The sequence below is a fragment of the Ambystoma mexicanum genome, unplaced genomic scaffold (assembly GCF_040938575.1).
Source record: "Ambystoma mexicanum isolate Mex_15411 unplaced genomic scaffold, UKY_AmexF1_1 Mex_scaf1, whole genome shotgun sequence".
Classification (NCBI taxonomy): Eukaryota; Metazoa; Chordata; class Amphibia; order Caudata; family Ambystomatidae; genus Ambystoma; species Ambystoma mexicanum.
Window position 1 is genome coordinate 2,793,858 of NW_027182324.1, and position 20,488 is coordinate 2,814,345.

At 40.8% G+C, this 20,488-nt stretch overlaps 13 non-coding genes across 13 annotated transcripts; 11 read left to right on the forward strand and 2 right to left on the reverse strand.

The window, feature by feature from the left end:
* Nucleotides 1-1,221: 1,221 nt before the first annotated feature.
* Nucleotides 1,222-1,295, forward strand: TRNAT-AGU (transfer RNA threonine (anticodon AGU)). Its single transcript has one exon. It is a non-coding gene; the product is annotated as a tRNA-Thr (tRNA).
* A 1,610-nt stretch (nt 1,296-2,905) lies between these two features.
* On the forward strand, nt 2,906-2,979 carry TRNAT-AGU (transfer RNA threonine (anticodon AGU)). The gene has a single exon. It is a non-coding gene; the product is annotated as a tRNA-Thr (tRNA).
* A 1,078-nt stretch (nt 2,980-4,057) lies between these two features.
* On the reverse strand, nt 4,058-4,130 carry TRNAK-UUU (transfer RNA lysine (anticodon UUU)). Its single transcript has one exon. It is a non-coding gene; the product is annotated as a tRNA-Lys (tRNA).
* Nucleotides 4,131-4,587: 457 nt separating this feature from the next.
* TRNAT-AGU (transfer RNA threonine (anticodon AGU)) lies at nt 4,588-4,661 on the forward strand. Its single transcript has one exon. It is a non-coding gene; the product is annotated as a tRNA-Thr (tRNA).
* Nucleotides 4,662-5,428: 767 nt separating this feature from the next.
* TRNAT-AGU (transfer RNA threonine (anticodon AGU)) lies at nt 5,429-5,502 on the forward strand. The gene has a single exon. It is a non-coding gene; the product is annotated as a tRNA-Thr (tRNA).
* Nucleotides 5,503-7,949: 2,447 nt separating this feature from the next.
* Nucleotides 7,950-8,023, forward strand: TRNAT-AGU (transfer RNA threonine (anticodon AGU)). The gene has a single exon. It is a non-coding gene; the product is annotated as a tRNA-Thr (tRNA).
* Nucleotides 8,024-9,633: 1,610 nt separating this feature from the next.
* TRNAT-AGU (transfer RNA threonine (anticodon AGU)) lies at nt 9,634-9,707 on the forward strand. Its single transcript has one exon. It is a non-coding gene; the product is annotated as a tRNA-Thr (tRNA).
* A 1,607-nt stretch (nt 9,708-11,314) lies between these two features.
* TRNAT-AGU (transfer RNA threonine (anticodon AGU)) lies at nt 11,315-11,388 on the forward strand. The gene has a single exon. It is a non-coding gene; the product is annotated as a tRNA-Thr (tRNA).
* Nucleotides 11,389-15,205: 3,817 nt separating this feature from the next.
* On the forward strand, nt 15,206-15,279 carry TRNAT-AGU (transfer RNA threonine (anticodon AGU)). The gene has a single exon. It is a non-coding gene; the product is annotated as a tRNA-Thr (tRNA).
* Nucleotides 15,280-16,358: 1,079 nt separating this feature from the next.
* TRNAK-UUU (transfer RNA lysine (anticodon UUU)) lies at nt 16,359-16,431 on the reverse strand. The gene has a single exon. It is a non-coding gene; the product is annotated as a tRNA-Lys (tRNA).
* Nucleotides 16,432-16,888: 457 nt separating this feature from the next.
* TRNAT-AGU (transfer RNA threonine (anticodon AGU)) lies at nt 16,889-16,962 on the forward strand. Its single transcript has one exon. It is a non-coding gene; the product is annotated as a tRNA-Thr (tRNA).
* A 767-nt stretch (nt 16,963-17,729) lies between these two features.
* TRNAT-AGU (transfer RNA threonine (anticodon AGU)) lies at nt 17,730-17,803 on the forward strand. The gene has a single exon. It is a non-coding gene; the product is annotated as a tRNA-Thr (tRNA).
* Nucleotides 17,804-20,251: 2,448 nt separating this feature from the next.
* Nucleotides 20,252-20,325, forward strand: TRNAT-AGU (transfer RNA threonine (anticodon AGU)). The gene has a single exon. It is a non-coding gene; the product is annotated as a tRNA-Thr (tRNA).
* The last annotated feature ends 163 nt before the right edge of the window (nt 20,326-20,488 follow it).

The window sequence follows — 20,488 nt, forward strand, 5'->3', positions numbered from 1 at the left end:
TAAAGGAAATGAATTACTAGTGCATTACACACATTTTGACACTGGAGACATAACTTTTTTCAGTCATTCCGTATCCAGATATAGAGATTTGCAGCATCTAGGACTTTAATGTTCACCCACTTACGGATTTGAATGTTTTGCCACATTCATGAGTGCAAACTTGCTCCCCAGTAAAGACGAACATGTGCTCCTCAATGCACACACTGGGCAATGCAGTCCACTCTAAATCGACGATTAATGACATGCTCGTTTTGTGCAATGGAGTTTCAGTCAATTGGAAAACATTTTGAAAAGTTATATTGCAACAGAAGCCCAGCCTTAAAAAAGTGGATTTCACTTCTAAATGATTACATGAGGAAGGAAAGGAGACCAGATGCAAAAAAGGTGCTGTGGCTTAGTTGGTTAAAGCCCTGTCTAGTAAACAGGAGATCCTGAGTTCGAATCTCAACAGCGCCTGTCTGCTTTTTTTCGACCAATCTGTCTCCCAAATATTAAAACTTTGTACAAAGATTGCTATTTCATGCTATTTAGAAGCACAGTCAGGCTTGATATGTTGGCAAAGCATCCAAGAACTCTGGACTCCACTACCTTAGAGTCATATTGCCCAAGGTTGCGATGCCATCAGAAATAGCACATATTAGAATGAGCAATTCATATTTCCTGCTTAATTTTTTGTAAAAGAAGCAAAGGTACGCCTGAACAGGGACTTGAACCCTGGACCCTCAGATTAAAAGTCTGATGCCCTACCGACTGAGCTATCCAGGCAGATGGATCACTGCCATTTGAAACTTGATTTTCACTCTACAGCACCTCCATACATGGCTACCTCACTGGTCAATAAAGGAAATGAATTACTAGTGCATTACACACATTTTGACACTGGAGACATAACTTTTTTCAGTCATTCCGTATCCAGATATAGAGATTTGCAGCATCTAGGACTTTAATGTTCACCCACTTACGGATTTGAATGTTTTGCCACATTCATGAGTGCAAACTTGCTCCCCAGTAAAGACGAACATGTGCTCCTCAATGCACACACTGGGCAATGCAGTCCACTCTAAATCGACGATTAATGACATGCTCGTTTTGTGCAATGGAGTTTCAGTCAATTGGAAAACATTTTGAAAAGTTATATTGCAACAGAAGCCCAGCCTTAAAAAAGTGGATTTCACTTCTAAATGATTACATGAGGAAGGAAAGGAGACCAGATGCAAAAAGGGTGCTGTGGCTTAGTTGGTTAAAGCGCCTGTCTAGTAAACAGGAGATCCTGAGTTCGAATCTCAGCAGCGCCTGTCTGCTTTTTTTTTCGACCAATCTGTCTCCCCAATATTAAAACTTTGTACAAAGATTGCTATTTCATGCTATTTAGAAGCACAGTGAGGCTTGAAATGTTGGCAAAGCATCCAAGAACTCTGGACTCCACTACCTTAGAGTCATATTGCCCAAGGTTGCGATGCCATCAGAAATAGCACATATTAGAATGAGCAATTCATATTTCCTGCTTAATTTTTTGTAAAAGAAGCAAAGGTACGCCTGAACAGGGACTTGAACCCTGGACCCTCAGATTAAAAGTCTGATGTTCTACCGACTGAGCTATCCAGGCACAGGGATCACTGCCCATTTGAAACTTGATTTTCACTCTACAGCACCTCCATACATGGCTACCTCACTGGTCAATAAAGGAAATGAATTACTAGTGCATTACACACATTTTGACACTGGAGACATAACTTTTTTCAGTCATTCCGTATCCAGATATAAAGATTTGCAGCATCTAGGACTTTAATGTTCACCCACTTACGGATTTGAATGTTTTGCCACATTCATGAGTGCAAACTTGCTCCCCAGTAAAGACGAACATGTGCTCCTCAATGCACACACTGGGCAATGCAGTCCACTCTAAATCGACGATTAATGACATGCTCGTTTTGTGCAATGGAGTTTCAGTCAATTGGAAAACATTTTGAAAAGTTATATTGCAACAGAAGCCCAGCCTTAAAAAAGTGGATTTCACTTCTGATTGATTACATGAGGAAGGAAAGGAGACCAGATGCAAAAAAGGTGCTGTGGCTTAGTTGGTTAAAGCGCCTGTCTAGTAAACAGGAGATCCTGAGTTTGAATCTCAGCAGCGCCTGTCTGCTTTTTTTTCGACCAATCTGTCTCCCCAATATTAAAACTTTGTACAAAGATTGCTATTTCATGCTATTTAGAAGCACAGTCAGGCTTGAAATGTTGGCAAAGCATCCAAGAACTCTGGACTCCACTACCTTAGAGTCAGATTGCCCAAGGTTGCGATGCCATCAGAAACAGCACATATTAGAATGAGCAATTCATATTTCCTGCTTAATTTTTTGTAAAAGAAGCAAAGGTACGCCTGAACAGGGACTTGAACCCTGGACCCTCAGATTAAAAGTCTGATGCTCTAACGACTGATCTATCCAGGCACAGGGATCACTGCCCATTTGAAACTTGATTTTCACTCTACAGCACCTCCATACATGGCTACCTCACTGGTCAATAAAGGAAATGAATTACTAGTGCATTACACACATTTTGACACTGGAGACATAACTTTTTTCAGTCATTCCGTATCCAGATATAGAGATTTGCAGCATCTAGGACTTTAATGTTCACCCACTTACGGATTTGAATGATTTGCCACATTCATGAGTGCAAAATTGCTCCCCAGTAAAGGCGAACATGTGCTCCTCAATACACACACTGGGCAATGCAGTCCACTCTAAATCAACGATTAATGACATGCTCGTTTTGTGCAATGGAGTTTCAGTCAATTGGAAAACATTTTGTAAAGTTATATCGCAACAGAAGCCCAGCCTTAAAAAAAGTGGATTTCACTTCTAAATGATTACATGAGGAAGGAAAGGAGATCAGATGCAAAAGAGGTGCTGTGGCTTAGTTGGTTAAAGCGCCTGTCTAGTAAACAGGAGATCCTGAGTTCGAATCTCAGCAGCGCCTGTCTGCTTTTTTTTCGACCAATCTGTCTCCCCAATATTAAAACTTTGTACAAAGATTGTTATTTCATGCTATTTAGAAGCACAGTCAGGCTTGAAATGTTGGCAAAGCATCCAAGAATTCTGGACTCCACTACCTTAGAGTCATATTGCCCAAGGTTGCGATGCCATCAGAAATAGCACATATTAGAATGAGCAATTCATATTTCCTGCTAAATTTTTTGTAAAAGAAGCAAAGATACGCCTGAACAGGGACTTGAACCCTGGACCCTCAGATTAAAAGTCTGATGCTCTACCGACTGAGCTATCCAGGCACAGGGATCACTGCCCATTTGAAACTTGATTTTCACTCTACAGCACCTCCATACATGGCTACCTCACTGGTCAATAAAGGAAATGAATTACTAGTGCATTACACACATTTTGACACTGGAGACATAACTTTTTTCAGTCATTCCATATCCAGATATAGAGATTTGCAGCATCTAGGACTTTAATGTTCACCCACTTACGGATTTGAATGTTTTGCCACATTCATGAGTGCAAACTTGCTCCCCAGTAAAGACGAACATGTACTCCTCAATGCACACACTGGGCAATGCAGTCCACTCTAAATCGACGATTAATGACATGCTCGTTTTGTGCAATGGAGTTTCAGTCAATTGGAAAACATTTTGAAAAGTTATATTGCAACAGAAGCCCAGCCTTAAAAAAGTGGATTTCACTTCTGATTGATTACATGAGGAAGGAAAGGAGACCAGATGCAAAAAAGGTGCTGTGGCTCAGTTGGTTAAAGCGCCTGTCTAGTAAACAGGAGATCCTGAGTTCGAATCTCAGCAGCGCCTGTCTGCTTTTTTTTCGACCAATCTGTCTCCCCAATATTAAAACTTTGTACAAAGATTGCTATTTCATGCTATTTAGAAGCACAGTCAGGCTTGAAATGTTGGCAAAGCATCCAAGAACTCTGGACTCCACTACCTTAGAGTCATATTGCCCAAGGTTGCGATGCCATCAGAAACAGCACATATTAGAATGAGCAATTCATATTTCCTGCTTAATTTTTTGTAAAAGAAGCAAAGGTATGCCTGAACAGGGACTTGAACCCTGGACCCTCAGATTAAAAGTCTGATGCTCTACCAACTGAGCTATCCAGGCACAGGGATCACTGCCCATTTGAAACTTGATTTTCACTCTACAGCACCTCCATACATGGCTACCTCACTGGTCAATAAAGGAAATGAATTACTAGTGCATTACACACATTTTGACACTGGAGACATAACTTTTTTCAGTCATTCCGTATCCAGATATAGAGATTTGCAGCATCTAGGACTTTAATGTTCACCCACTTACGGATTTGAATGTTTTGCCACATTCATGAGTGCAAACTTGCTCCCCAGTAAAGACGAACATGTGCTCCTCAATGCACACACTGGGCAATGCAGTCCACTCTAAATCGACGATTAATGACATGCTCGTTTTGTGCAATGGAGTTTCAGTCAATTGGAAAACATTTTGAAAAGTTATATTGCAACAGAAGCCCAGCCTTAAAAAAGTGGATTTCACTTCTAAATGATTACATGAGGAAGGAAAGGAGACCAGATGCAAAAAAGGTGCTGTGGCTTAGTTGGTTAAAGCGCCTGTCTAGTAAACAGGAGATCCTGAGTTCGAATCTCAGCAGCGCCTGTCTGCTTTTTTTTCGACCAATCTGTCTCCCCAATATTAAAACTTTGTACAAAGATTGCTGTTTCATGCTATTTAGAAGCACAGTCAGGCTTGAAATGTTGGCAAAGCATCCAAGAACTCTGGACTCCACTACCTTAGAGTCATATTGCCCAAGGTTGCGATGCCATCAGAAATAGCACATATTAGAATGAGCAATTCATATTTCCTGCTTAATTTTTTGTAAAAGAAGCAAAGGTACGCCTGAACAGGGACTTGAACCCTGGACCCTCAGATTAAAAGTCTGATGCTCTACCGACTGAGCTATCCAGGCACAAGGATCACTGCCCATTTGAAACTTGATTTTCACTCTACAGCACCTCCATACATGGCTACCTCACTGGTCAATAAAGGAAATGAATTACTAGTGCATTACACACATTTTGACACTGGAGACATAACTTTTTTCAGTCATTCCGTATCCAGATATAGAGATTTGCAGCATCTAGGACTTTAATGTTCACCCACTTACGGATTTGAATGTTTTGCCACATTCATGAGTGCAAACTTGCTCCCCAGTAAAGACGAACATGTGCTCCTCAATGCACACACTGGGCAATGCAGTCCACTCTAAATCGACGATTAATGACATGCTCGTTTTGTGCAATGGAGTTTCAGTCAATTGGAAAACATTTTGAAAAGTTATATTGCAACAGAAGCCCAGCCTTAAAAAAGTGGATTTCACTTCTAAATGATTACATGAGGAAGGAAAGGAAACCAGATGCAAAAAAGGTGCTGTGGCTTAGTTGGTTAAAGCGCCTGTCTAGTAAACAGGAGATCCTGAGTTCGAATCTCAGCAGCGCCTGTCTGCTTTTTTTTCGACCAATCTGTCTCCCCAATATTAAAACTTTGTACAAAGATTGCTATTTCATGCTATTTAGAAGCACAGTCAGGCTTGAAATGTTGGCAAAGCATCCAAGAACTCTGGACTCCACTACCTTAGAATCATATTGCCCAAGGTTGCGATGCCATCAGAAATAGCACATATTAGAATGAGCAATTCATATTTCCTGCTTAATTTTTTGTAAAAGAAGCAAAGGTACGCCTGAACAGGGACTTGAACCCTGGACCCTCAGATTAAAAGTCTGATGCTCTACCGACTGAGCTATCCAGGCACAAGGATCACTGCCCATTTGAAACTTGATTTTCACTCTACAGCACCTCCATACATGGCTACTTCACTGGTCAATAAAGGAAATGAATTACTAGTGCATTACACACATTTTGACACTGGAGACATAACTTTTTTCAGTCATTCCGTATCCAGATATAGAGATTTGCAGCATCTAGGACTTTAATGTTCACCCACTTACGGATTTGAATGTTTTTCCACATTCATGAGTGCAAAATTGCTCCCCAGTAAAGGCGAACATGTGCTCCTCAATACACACACTGGGCAATGCAGTCCACTCTAAATCAACGATTAATGACATGCTCGTTTTGTGCAATGGAGTTTCAGTCAATTGGAAAACATTTTGTAAAGTTATATTGCAACAGAAGCCCAGCCTTAAAAAAAGTGGATTTCACTTCTAAATGATTACATGAGGAAGGACAGGAGATCAGATGCAAAAGAGGTGCTGTGGCTTAGTTGGTTAAAGTGCCTGTCTAGTAAACTGGAGATCCTGAGTTCGAACCTCAGCAGCGCCTGTCTGCTTTTTTTTCGACCAATCTGTCTCCCCAATATTAAAACTTTGTACAAAGATTGTTATTTCATGCTATTTAGAAGCACAGTCAGGCTTGAAATGTTGGCAAAGCATCCAAGAATTCTGGACTCCACTACCTTAGAGTCATATTGCCCAAGGTTGCGATGCCATCAGAAATAGCACATATTAGAATGAGCAATTCATATTTCCTGCTAAATTTTTTGTAAAAGAAGCAAAGATACGCCTGAACAGGGACTTGAACCCTGGACCCTCAGATTAAAAGTCTGATGCTCTACCGACTGAGCTATCCAGGCACAGGGATCACTGCCCATTTGAAACTTGATTTTCACTCTACAGCACCTCCATACATGGCTACCTCACTGGTCAATAAAGGAAATGAATTACTAGTGCATTACACACATTTTGACACTGGAGACATAACTTTTTTCAGTCATTCCGTATCCAGATATAGAGATTTGCAGCATCTAGGACTTTAATGTTCACCCACTTACGGATTTGAATGTTTTGCCACATTCATGAGTGCAAACTTGCTCCCCAGTAAAGACGAACATGTGCTCCTCAATGCACACACTGGGCAATGCAGTCCACTCTAAATCGACGATTAATGACATGCTCGTTTTGTGCAATGGAGTTTCAGTCAATTGGAAAACATTTTGAAAAGTTATATTGCAACAGAAGCCCAGCCTTAAAAAAGTGGATTTCACTTCTAAATGATTACATGAGGAAGGAAAGGAGACCAGATGCAAAAAAGGTGCTGTGGCTTAGTTGGTTAAAGCCCTGTCTAGTAAACAGGAGATCCTGAGTTCGAATCTCAGCAGCGCCTGTCTGCTTTTTTTCGACCAATCTGTCTCCCAAATATTAAAACTTTGTACAAAGATTGCTATTTCATGCTATTTAGAAGCACAGTCAGGCTTGATATGTTGGCAAAGCATCCAAGAACTCTGGACTCCACTACCTTAGAGTCATATTGCCCAAGGTTGCGATGCCATCAGAAATAGCACATATTAGAATGAGCAATTCATATTTCCTGCTTAATTTTTTGTAAAAGAAGCAAAGGTACGCCTGAACAGGGACTTGAACCCTGGACCCTCAGATTAAAAGTCTGATGCCCTACCGACTGAGCTATCCAGGCAGATGGATCACTGCCATTTGAAACTTGATTTTCACTCTACAGCACCTCCATACATGGCTACCTCACTGGTCAATAAAGGAAATGAATTACTAGTGCATTACACACATTTTGACACTGGAGACATAACTTTTTTCAGTCATTCCGTATCCAGATATAGAGATTTGCAGCATCTAGGACTTTAATGTTCACCCACTTACGGATTTGAATGTTTTGCCACATTCATGAGTGCAAACTTGCTCCCCAGTAAAGACGAACATGTGCTCCTCAATGCACACACTGGGCAATGCAGTCCACTCTAAATCGACGATTAATGACATGCTCGTTTTGTGCAATGGAGTTTCAGTCAATTGGAAAACATTTTGAAAAGTTATATTGCAACAGAAGCCCAGCCTTAAAAAAGTGGATTTCACTTCTAAATGATTACATGAGGAAGGAAAGGAGACCAGATGCAAAAAGGGTGCTGTGGCTTAGTTGGTTAAAGCGCCTGTCTAGTAAACAGGAGATCCTGAGTTCGAATCTCAGCAGCGCCTGTCTGCTTTTTTTTTCGACCAATCTGTCTCCCCAATATTAAAACTTTGTACAAAGATTGCTATTTCATGCTATTTAGAAGCACAGTGAGGCTTGAAATGTTGGCAAAGCATCCAAGAACTCTGGACTCCACTACCTTAGAGTCATATTGCCCAAGGTTGCGATGCCATCAGAAATAGCACATATTAGAATGAGCAATTCATATTTCCTGCTTAATTTTTTGTAAAAGAAGCAAAGGTACGCCTGAACAGGGACTTGAACCCTGGACCCTCAGATTAAAAGTCTGATGTTCTACCGACTGAGCTATCCAGGCACAGGGATCACTGCCCATTTGAAACTTGATTTTCACTCTACAGCACCTCCATACATGGCTACCTCACTGGTCAATAAAGGAAATGAATTACTAGTGCATTACACACATTTTGACACTGGAGACATAACTTTTTTCAGTCATTCCGTATCCAGATATAAAGATTTGCAGCATCTAGGACTTTAATGTTCACCCACTTACGGATTTGAATGTTTTGCCACATTCATGAGTGCAAACTTGCTCCCCAGTAAAGACGAACATGTGCTCCTCAATGCACACACTGGGCAATGCAGTCCACTCTAAATCGACGATTAATGACATGCTCGTTTTGTGCAATGGAGTTTCAGTCAATTGGAAAACATTTTGAAAAGTTATATTGCAACAGAAGCCCAGCCTTAAAAAAGTGGATTTCACTTCTGATTGATTACATGAGGAAGGAAAGGAGACCAGATGCAAAAAAGGTGCTGTGGCTTAGTTGGTTAAAGCGCCTGTCTAGTAAACAGGAGATCCTGAGTTTGAATCTCAGCAGCGCCTGTCTGCTTTTTTTTCGACCAATCTGTCTCCCCAATATTAAAACTTTGTACAAAGATTGCTATTTCATGCTATTTAGAAGCACAGTCAGGCTTGAAATGTTGGCAAAGCATCCAAGAACTCTGGACTCCACTACCTTAGAGTCAGATTGCCCAAGGTTGCGATGCCATCAGAAACAGCACATATTAGAATGAGCAATTCATATTTCCTGCTTAATTTTTTGTAAAAGAAGCAAAGGTACGCCTGAACAGGGACTTGAACCCTGGACCCTCAGATTAAAAGTCTGATGCTCTAACGACTGATCCATCCAGGCACAGGGATCACTGCCCATTTGAAACTTGATTTTCACTCTACAGCACCTCCATACATGGCTACCTCACTGGTCAATAAAGGAAATGAATTACTAGTGCATTACACACATTTTGACACTGGAGACATGACTTTTTTCAGTCATTCCGTATCCAGATATAGAGATTTGCAGCATCTAGGACTTTAATGTTCACCCACTTACGGATTTGAATGATTTGCCACATTCATGAGTGCAAAATTGCTCCCCAGTAAAGGCGAACATGTGCTCCTCAATACACACACTGGGCAATGCAGTCCACTCTAAATCAACGATTAATGACATGCTCGTTTTGTGCAATGGAGTTTCAGTCAATTGGAAAACATTTTGTAAAGTTATATCGCAACAGAAGCCCAGCCTTAAAAAAAGTGGATTTCACTTCTAAATGATTACATGAGGAAGGAAAGGAGATCAGATGCAAAAGAGGTGCTGTGGCTTAGTTGGTTAAAGCGCCTGTCTAGTAAACAGGAGATCCTGAGTTCGAATCTCAGCAGCGCCTGTCTGCTTTTTTTTCGACCAATCTGTCTCCCCAATATTAAAACTTTGTACAAAGATTGTTATTTCATGCTATTTAGAAGCACAGTCAGGCTTGAAATGTTGGCAAAGCATCCAAGAATTCTGGACTCCACTACCTTAGAGTCATATTGCCCAAGGTTGCGATGCCATCAGAAATAGCACATATTAGAATGAGCAATTCATATTTCCTGCTAAATTTTTTGTAAAAGAAGCAAAGATACGCCTGAACAGGGACTTGAACCCTGGACCCTCAGATTAAAAGTCTGATGCTCTACCGACTGAGCTATCCAGGCACAGGGATCACTGCCCATTTGAAACTTGATTTTCACTCTACAGCACCTCCATACATGGCTACCTCACTGGTCAATAAAGGAAATGAATTACTAGTGCATTACACACATTTTGACACTGGAGACATAACTTTTTTCAGTCATTCCATATCCAGATATAGAGATTTGCAGCATCTAGGACTTTAATGTTCACCCACTTACGGATTTGAATGTTTTGCCACATTCATGAGTGCAAACTTGCTCCCCAGTAAAGACGAACATGTACTCCTCAATGCACACACTGGGCAATGCAGTCCACTCTAAATCGACGATTAATGACATGCTCGTTTTGTGCAATGGAGTTTCAGTCAATTGGAAAACATTTTGAAAAGTTATATTGCAACAGAAGCCCAGCCTTAAAAAAGTGGATTTCACTTCTGATTGATTACATGAGGAAGGAAAGGAGACCAGATGCAAAAAAGGTGCTGTGGCTCAGTTGGTTAAAGCGCCTGTCTAGTAAACAGGAGATCCTGAGTTCGAATCTCAGCAGCGCCTGTCTGCTTTTTTTTCGACCAATCTGTCTCCCCAATATTAAAACTTTGTACAAAGATTGCTATTTCATGCTATTTAGAAGCACAGTCAGGCTTGAAATGTTGGCAAAGCATCCAAGAACTCTGGACTCCACTACCTTAGAGTCATATTGCCCAAGGTTGCGATGCCATCAGAAATAGCACATATTAGAATGAGCAATTCATATTTCCTGCTTAATTTTTTGTAAAAGAAGCAAAGGTACGCCTGAACAGGGACTTGAACCCTGGACCCTCAGATTAAAAGTCTGATGCCCTACCGACTGAGCTATCCAGGCAGATGGATCACTGCCATTTGAAACTTGATTTTCACTCTACAGCACCTCCATACATGGCTACCTCACTGGTCAATAAAGGAAATGAATTACTAGTGCATTACACACATTTTGACACTGGAGACATAACTTTTTTCAGTCATTCCGTATCCAGATATAGAGATTTGCAGCATCTAGGACTTTAATGTTCACCCACTTACGGATTTGAATGTTTTGCCACATTCATGAGTGCAAACTTGCTCCCCAGTAAAGACGAACATGTGCTCCTCAATGCACACACTGGGCAATGCAGTCCACTCTAAATCGACGATTAATGACATGCTCGTTTTGTGCAATGGAGTTTCAGTCAATTGGAAAACATTTTGAAAAGTTATATTGCAACAGAAGCCCAGCCTTAAAAAAGTGGATTTCACTTCTAAATGATTACATGAGGAAGGAAAGGAGACCAGATGCAAAAAGGGTGCTGTGGCTTAGTTGGTTAAAGCGCCTGTCTAGTAAACAGGAGATCCTGAGTTCGAATCTCAGCAGCGCCTGTCTGCTTTTTTTTCGACCAATCTGTCTCCCCAATATTAAAACTTTGTACAAAGATTGCTATTTCATGCTATTTAGAAGCACAGTGAGGCTTGAAATGTTGGCAAAGCATCCAAGAACTCTGGACTCCACTACCTTAGAGTCATATTGCCCAAGGTTGCGATGCCATCAGAAATAGCACATATTAGAATGAGCAATTCATATTTCCTGCTTAATTTTTTGTAAAAGAAGCAAAGGTACGCCTGAACAGGGACTTGAACCCTGGACCCTCAGATTAAAAGTCTGATGTTCTACCGACTGAGCTATCCAGGCACAGGGATCACTGCCCATTTGAAACTTGATTTTCACTCTACAGCACCTCCATACATGGCTACCTCACTGGTCAATAAAGGAAATGAATTACTAGTGCATTACACACATTTTGACACTGGAGACATAACTTTTTTCAGTCATTCCGTATCCAGATATAGAGATTTGCAGCATCTAGGACTTTAATGTTCACCCACTTACGGATTTGAATGTTTTGCCACATTCATGAGTGCAAACTTGCTCCCCAGTAAAGACGAACATGTGCTCCTCAATGCACACACTGGGCAATGCAGTCCACTCTAAATCGACGATTAATGACATGCTCGTTTTGTGCAATGGAGTTTCAGTCAATTGGAAAACATTTTGAAAAGTTATATTGCAACAGAAGCCCAGCCTTAAAAAAGTGGATTTCACTTCTGATTGATTACATGAGGAAGGAAAGGAGACCAGATGCAAAAAAGGTGCTGTGGCTTAGTTGGTTAAAGCGCCTGTCTAGTAAACAGGAGATCCTGAGTTTGAATCTCAGCAGCGCCTGTCTGCTTTTTTTTCGACCAATCTGTCTCCCCAATATTAAAACTTTGTACAAAGATTGCTATTTCATGCTATTTAGAAATGAATTACTAGTGCATTACACACATTTGACACTGGAGACATAACTTTTTTCAGTCATTCCGTATCCAGATATAGAGATTTGCAGCATCTAGGACTTTAATGTTCACCCACTTACGGATTTGAATGATTTGCCACATTCATGAGTGCAAAATTGCTCCCCAGTAAAGGCGAACATGTGCTCCTCAATACACACACTGGGCAATGCAGTCCACTCTAAATCAACGATTAATGACATGCTCGTTTTGTGCAATGGAGTTTCAGTCAATTGGAAAACATTTTGTAAAGTTATATCGCAACAGAAGCCCAGCCTTAAAAAAAGTGGATTTCACTTCTAAATGATTACATGAGGAAGGAAAGGAGATCAGATGCAAAAGAGGTGCTGTGGATTAGTTGGTTAAAGCGCCTGTCTAGTAAACAGGAGATCCTGAGTTCGAATCTCAGCAGCGCCTGTCTGCTTTTTTTTCGACCAATCTGTCTCCCCAATATTAAAACTTTGTACAAAGATTGTTATTTCATGCTATTTAGAAGCACAGTCAGGCTTGAAATGTTGGCAAAGCATCCAAGAATTCTGGACTCCACTACCTTAGAGTCATATTGCCCAAGGTTGCGATGCCATCAGAAATAGCACATATTAGAATGAGCAATTCATATTTCCTGCTAAATTTTTTGTAAAAGAAGCAAAGATACGCCTGAACAGGGACTTGAACCCTGGACCCTCAGATTAAAAGTCTGATGCTCTACCGACTGAGCTATCCAGGCACAGGGATCACTGCCCATTTGAAACTTGATTTTCACTCTACAGCACCTCCATACATGGCTACCTCACTGGTCAATAAAGGAAATGAATTACTAGTGCATTACACACATTTTGACACTGGAGACATAACTTTTTTCAGTCATTCCATATCCAGATATAGAGATTTGCAGCATCTAGGACTTTAATGTTCACCCACTTACGGATTTGAATGTTTTGCCACATTCATGAGTGCAAACTTGCTCCCCAGTAAAGACGAACATGTGCTCCTCAATGCACACACTGGGCAATGCAGTCCACTCTAAATCGACGATTAATGACATGCTCGTTTTGTGCAATGGAGTTTCAGTCAATTGGAAAACATTTTGAAAAGTTATATTGCAACAGAAGCCCAGCCTTAAAAAAGTGGATTTCACTTCTGATTGATTACATGAGGAAGGAAAGGAGACCAGATGCAAAAAAGGTGCTGTGGCTCAGTTGGTTAAAGCGCCTGTCTAGTAAACAGGAGATCCTGAGTTCGAATCTCAGCAGCGCCTGTCTGCTTTTTTTTCGACCAATCTGTCTCCCCAATATTAAAACTTTGTACAAAGATTGCTATTTCATGCTATTTAGAAGCACAGTCAGGCTTGAAATGTTGGCAAAGCATCCAAGAACTCTGGACTCCACTACCTTAGAGTCATATTGCCCAAGGTTGCGATGCCATCAGAAATAGCACATATTAGAATGAGCAATTCATATTTCCTGCTTAATTTTTTGTAAAAGAAGCAAAGGTACCCCTGAACAGGGACTTGAACCCTGGACCCTCAGATTAAAAGTCTGATGCCCTACCGACTGAGCTATCCAGGCAGATGGATCACTGCCATTTGAAACTTGATTTTCACTCTACAGCACCTCCATACATGGCTACCTCACTGGTCAATAAAGGAAATGAATTACTAGTGCATTACACACATTTTGACACTGGAGACATAACTTTTTTCAGTCATTCCGTATCCAGATATAGAGATTTGCAGCATCTAGGACTTTAATGTTCACCCACTTACGGATTTGAATGTTTTGCCACATTCATGAGTGCAAACTTGCTCCCCAGTAAAGACGAACATGTGCTCCTCAATGCACACACTGGGCAATGCAGTCCACTCTAAATCGACGATTAATGACATGCTCGTTTTGTGCAATGGAGTTTCAGTCAATTGGAAAACATTTTGAAAAGTTATATTGCAACAGAAGCCCAGCCTTAAAAAAGTGGATTTCACTTCTGATTGATTACATGAGGAAGGAAAGGAGACCAGATGCAAAAAAGGTGCTGTGGCTTAGTTGGTTAAAGCGCCTGTCTAGTAAACAGGAGATCCTGAGTTTGAATCTCAGCAGCGCCTGTCTGCTTTTTTTTCGACCAATCTGTCTCCCCAATATTAAAACTTTGTACAAAGATTGCTATTTCATGCTATTTAGAAGCACAGTCAGGCTTGAAATGTTGGCAAAGCATCCAAGAACTCTGGACTCCACTACCTTAGAGTCATATTGCCCAAGGTTGCGATGCCATCAGAAACAGCACATATTAGAATGAGCAATTCATATTTCCTGCTTAATTTTTTGTAAAAGAAGCAAAGGTACGCCTGAACAGGGACTTGAACCCTGGACCCTCAGATTAAAAGTCTGATGCTCTAACGACTGATCTATCCAGGCACAGGGATCACTGCCCATTTGAAACTTGATTTTCACTCTACAGCACCTCCATACATGGCTACCTCACTGGTCAATAAAGGAAATGAATTACTAGTGCATTACACACATTTTGACACTGGAGACATAACTTTTTTCAGTCATTCCGTATCCAGATATAGAGATTTGCAGCATCTAGGACTTTAATGTTCACCCACTTACGGATTTGAATGATTTGCCACATTCATGAGTGCAAAATTGCTCCCCAGTAAAGGCGAACATGTGCTCCTCAATACACACACTGGGCAATGCAGTCCACTCTAAATCAACGATTAATGACATGCTCGTTTTGTGCAATGGAGTTTCAGTCAATTGGAAAACATTTTGTAAAGTTATATCGCAACAGAAGCCCAGCCTTAAAAAAAGTGGATTTCACTTCTAAATGATTACATGAGGAAGGAAAGGAGATCAGACGCAAAAGAGGTGCTGTGGCTTAGTTGGTTAAAGCGCCTGTCTAGTAAACAGGAGATCCTGAGTTCGAATCTCAGCAGCGCCTGTCTGCTTTTTTTTTCGACCAATCTGTCTCCCCAATATTAAAACTTTGTACAAAGATTGTTATTTCATGCTATTTAGAAGCACAGTCAGGCTTGAAATGTTGGCAAAGCATCCAAGAATTCTGGACTCCACTACCTTAGAGTCATATTGCCCAAGGTTGCAATGCCATCAGAAATAGCACATATTAGAATGAGCAATTCGTATATCCTGCAAAATTTTTTGTAAAAGAAGCAAAGATACGCCTGAACAGGGACTTGAACCCTGGACCCTCAGATTAAAAGTCTGATGCTCTACCGACTGAGCTATCCAGGCACAGGGATCACTGCCCATTTGAAACTTGATTTTCACTCTACAGCACCTCCATACATGGCTACCTCACTGGTCAATAAAGGAAATGAATTACTAGTGCATTACACACATTTTGACACTGGAGACATAACTTTTTTCAGTCATTCCATATCCAGATATAGAGATTTGCAGCATCTAGGACTTTAATGTTCACCCACTTACGGATTTGAATGTTTTGCCACATTCATGAGTGCAAACTTGCTCCCCAGTAAAGACGAACATGTACTCCTCAATGCACACACTGGGCAATGCAGTCCACTCTAAATCGACGATTAATGACATGCTCGTTTTGTGCAATGGAGTTTCAGTCAATTGGAAAACATTTTGAAAAGTTATATTGCAACAGAAGCCCAGCCTTAAAAAAGTGGATTTCACTTCTGATTGATTACATGAGGAAGGAAAGGAGACCAGATGCAAAAAAGGTGCTGTGGCTCAGTTGGTTAAAGCGCCTGTCTAGTAAACAGGAGATCCTGAGTTCGAATCTCAGCAGCGCCTGTCTGCTTTTTTTTCGACCAATCTGTCTCCCCAATATTAAAACTTTGTACAAAGATTGCTATTTCATGCTATTTAGAAGCACAGTCAGGCTTGAAATGTTGGCAAAGCATCCAAGAACTCTGGACTCCACTACCTTAGAGTCATATTGCCCAAGGTTGCGATGCCATCAGAAACAGCACATATTAGAATGAGCAATTCATATTTCCTGCTTAATTTTTTGTAAAAGAAGCAAAGGTATGCCTGAACAGGGACTTGAACCCTGGACCCTCAGATTAAAAGTCTGATGCTCTACCGACTGAGCTATCCAGGCACAGGGATCACTGCCCATTTGAAACTTGATTTTCACTCTACAGCACCTCCATACATGGCTACCTCACTGGTCAATAAAGGAAATGAATTACTAGTGCATTACACACATTTTGACACTGGAGACATAACTTTTTTCAGTCATTCCGTATCCAGATATAGAGATTTGCAGCATCTAGGACTTTAATGTTCACCCACTTACGGATTTGAATGTTTTGCCACATTCATGAGTGCAAACTTGCTCCCCAGTAAAGACGAACATGTGCTCCTCAATGCACACACTGGGCAATGCAGTCCACTCTAAATCGACGATTAATGACATGCTCGTTTTGTGCAATGGAGTTTCAGTCAATTGGAAAACATTTTGAAAAGTTATATTGCAACAGAAGCCCAGCCTTAAAAAAGTGGATTTCACTTCTAAATGATTACATGAGGAAGGAAAGGAGACCAGATGCAAAAAAGGTGCTGTGGCTTAGTTGGTTAAAGCGCCTGTCTAGTAAACAGGAGATCCTGAGTTCGAATCTCAGCAGCGCCTGTCTGCTTTTTTTTCGACCAATCTGTCTCCCCAATATTAAAACTTTGTACAAAGATTGCTGTTTCATGCTATTTAGAAGCACAGTCAGGCTTGAAATGTTGGCAAAGCATCCAAGAACTCTGGACTCCACTACCTTAGAGTCATATTGCCCAAGGTTGCGATGCCATCAGAAATAGCACATATTAGAATGAGCAATTCATATTTCCTGCTTAATTTTTTGTAAAAGAAGCAAAGGTACGCCTGAACAGGGACTTGAACCCTGGACCCTCAGATTAAAAGTCTGATGCTCTACCGACTGAGCTATCCAGGCACAAGGATCACTGCCCATTTGAAACTTGATTTTCACTCTACAGCACCTCCATACATGGCTACCTCACTGGTCAATAAAGGAAATGAATTACTAGTGCATTACACACATTTTGACACTGGAGACATAACTTTTTTCAGTCATTCCGTATCCAGATATAGAGATTTGCAGCATCTAGGACTTTAATGTTCACCCACTTACGGATTTGAATGTTTTGCCACATTCATGAGTGCAAACTTGCTCCCCAGTAAAGACGAACATGTGCTCCTCAATGCACACACTGGGCAATGCAGTCCACTCTAAATCGACGATTAATGACATGCTCGTTTTGTGCAATGGAGTTTCAGTCAATTGGAAAACATTTTGAAAAGTTATATTGCAACAGAAGCCCAGCCTTAAAAAAGTGGATTTCACTTCTAAATGATTACATGAGGAAGGAAAGGAAACCAGATGCAAAAAAGGTGCTGTGGCTTAGTTGGTTAAAGCGCCTGTCTAGTAAACAGGAGATCCTGAGTTCGAATCTCAGCAGCGCCTGTCTGCTTTTTTTCGACCAATCTGTCTCCCCAATATTAAAACTTTGTACAAAGATTGCTATTTCATGCTATTTAGAAGCACAGTCAGGCTTGAAATGTTGGCAAAGCATCCAAGAACTCTGGACTCCACTACCTTAGAATCATATTGCCCAAGGTTGCGATGCCATCAGAAATAGCACATATTAGAATGAGCAATTCATATTTCCTGCTTAATTTTTTGTAAAAGAAGCAAAGGTACGCCTGAACAGGGACTTGAACCCTGGACCCTGAGATTAAAAGTCTGATGCTCTACCGACTGAGCTATCCAGGCACAAGGATCACTGCCCATTTGAAACTTGATTTTCACTCTACAGCACCTCCATACATGGCTACTTCACTGGTCAATAAAGGAAATGAATTACTAGTGCATTACACACATTTTGACACTGGAGACATAACTTTTTTCAGTCATTCCGTATCCAGATATAGAGATTTGCAGCATCTAGGACTTTAATGTTCACCCACTTACGGATTTGAATGTTTTTCCACATTCATGAGTGCAAAATTGCTCCCCAGTAAAGGCGAACATGTGCTCCTCAATACACACACTGGGCAATGCAGTCCACTCTAAATCAACGATTAATGACATGCTCGTTTTGTGCAATGGAGTTTCAGTCAATTGGAAAACATTTTGTAAAGTTATATTGCAACAGAAGCCCAGCCTTAAAAAAAGTGGATTTCACTTCTAAATGATTACATGAGGAAGGACAGGAGATCAGATGCAAAAGAGGTGCTGTGGCTTAGTTGGTTAAAGCGCCTGTCTAGTAAACTGGAGATCCTGAGTTCGAACCTCAGCAGCGCCTGTCTGCTTTTTTTTCGACCAATCTGTCTCCCCAATATTAAAACTTTGTACAAAGATTGTTATTTCATGCTATTTAGAAGCACAGTCAGGCTTGAAATGTTGGCAAAGCATCCAAGAATTCTGGACTCCACTACCTTAGAGTCATATTGCCCAAGGTTGCGATGCCATCAGAAATAGCACATATTAGAATGAGCAATTCATATTTCCTGCTAAATTTTTTGTAAAAGAAGCAAAGATACGCCTGAACAGGGACTTGAACCCTGGACCCTCAGATTAAAAGTCTGATGCTCTACCGACTGAGCTATCCAGGCACAGGGATCACTGCCCATTTGAAACTTGATTTTCACTCTACAGCACCTCCATACATGGCTACCTCACTGGTCAATAAAGGAAATGAATTACTAGTGCATTACACACATTTTGACACTGGAGACATAACTTTTTTCAGTCATTCCGTATCCAGATATAGAGATTTGCAGCATCTAGGACTTTAATGTTCACCCACTTACGGATTTGAATGTTTTGCCACATTCATGAGTGCAAACTTGCTCCCCAGTAAAGACGAACATGTGCTCCTCAATGCACACACTGGGCAATGCAGTCCACTCTAAATCGACGATTAATGACATGCTCGTTTTGTGCAATGGAGTTTCAGTCAATTGGAAAACATTTTGAAAAGTTATATTGCAACAGAAGCCCAGCCTTAAAAAAGTGGATTTCACTTCTAAATGATTACATGAGGAAGGAAAGGAGACCAGATGCAAAAAAGGTGCTGTGGCTTAGTTGGTTAAAGCCCTGTCTAGTAAACAGGAGATCCTGAGTTCGAATCTCAGCAGCGCCTGTCTGCTTTTTTTCGACCAATCTGTCTCCCCAATATTAAAACTTTGTACAAAGATTGCTATTTCATGCTATTTAGAAGCACAGTCAGGCTTGAAATGTTGGCAAAGCATCCAAGAACTCTGGACTCCACTACCTTAGAGTCATATTGCCCAAGGTTGCGATGCCATCAGAAACAGCACATATTAGAATGAGCAATTCATATTTCCTGCTTAATTTTTTGTAAAAGAAGCAAAGGTACGCCTGAACAGGGACTTGAACCCTGGACCCTCAGATTAAAAGTCTGATGCTCTAACGACTGATCTATCCAGGCACAGGGATCACTGCCCATTTGAAACTTGATTTTCACTCTACAGCACCTCCATACATGGCTACCTCACTGGTCAATAAAGGAAATGAATTACTAGTGCATTACACACATTTTGACACTGGAGACATAACTTTTTTCAGTCATTCCGTATCCAGATATAGAGATTTGCAGCATCTAGGACTTTAATGTTCACCCACTTACGGATTTGAATGATTTGCCACATTCATGAGTGCAAAATTGCTCCCCAGTAAAGGCGAACATGTGCTCCTCAATACACACACTGGGCAATGCAGTCCACTCTAAATCAACGATTAATGACATGCTCGTTTTGTGCAATGGAGTTTCAGTCAATTGGAAAACATTTTGTAAAGTTATATCGCAACAGAAGCCCAGCCTTAAAAAAAGTGGATTTCACTTCTAAATGATTACATGAGGAAGGAAAGAAGATCAGACGCAAAAGAGGTGCTGTGGCTTAGTTGGTTAAAGCGCCTGTCTAGTAAACAGGAGATCCTGAGTTCGAATCTCAGCAGCGCCTGTCTGCTTTTTTTTTCGACCAATCTGTCTCCCCAATATTAAAACTTTGTACAAAGATTGTTATTTCATGCTATTTAGAAGCACAGTCAGGCTTGAAATGTTGGCAAAGCATCCAAGAATTCTGGACTCCACTACCTTAGAGTCATATTGCCCAAGGTTGCGAT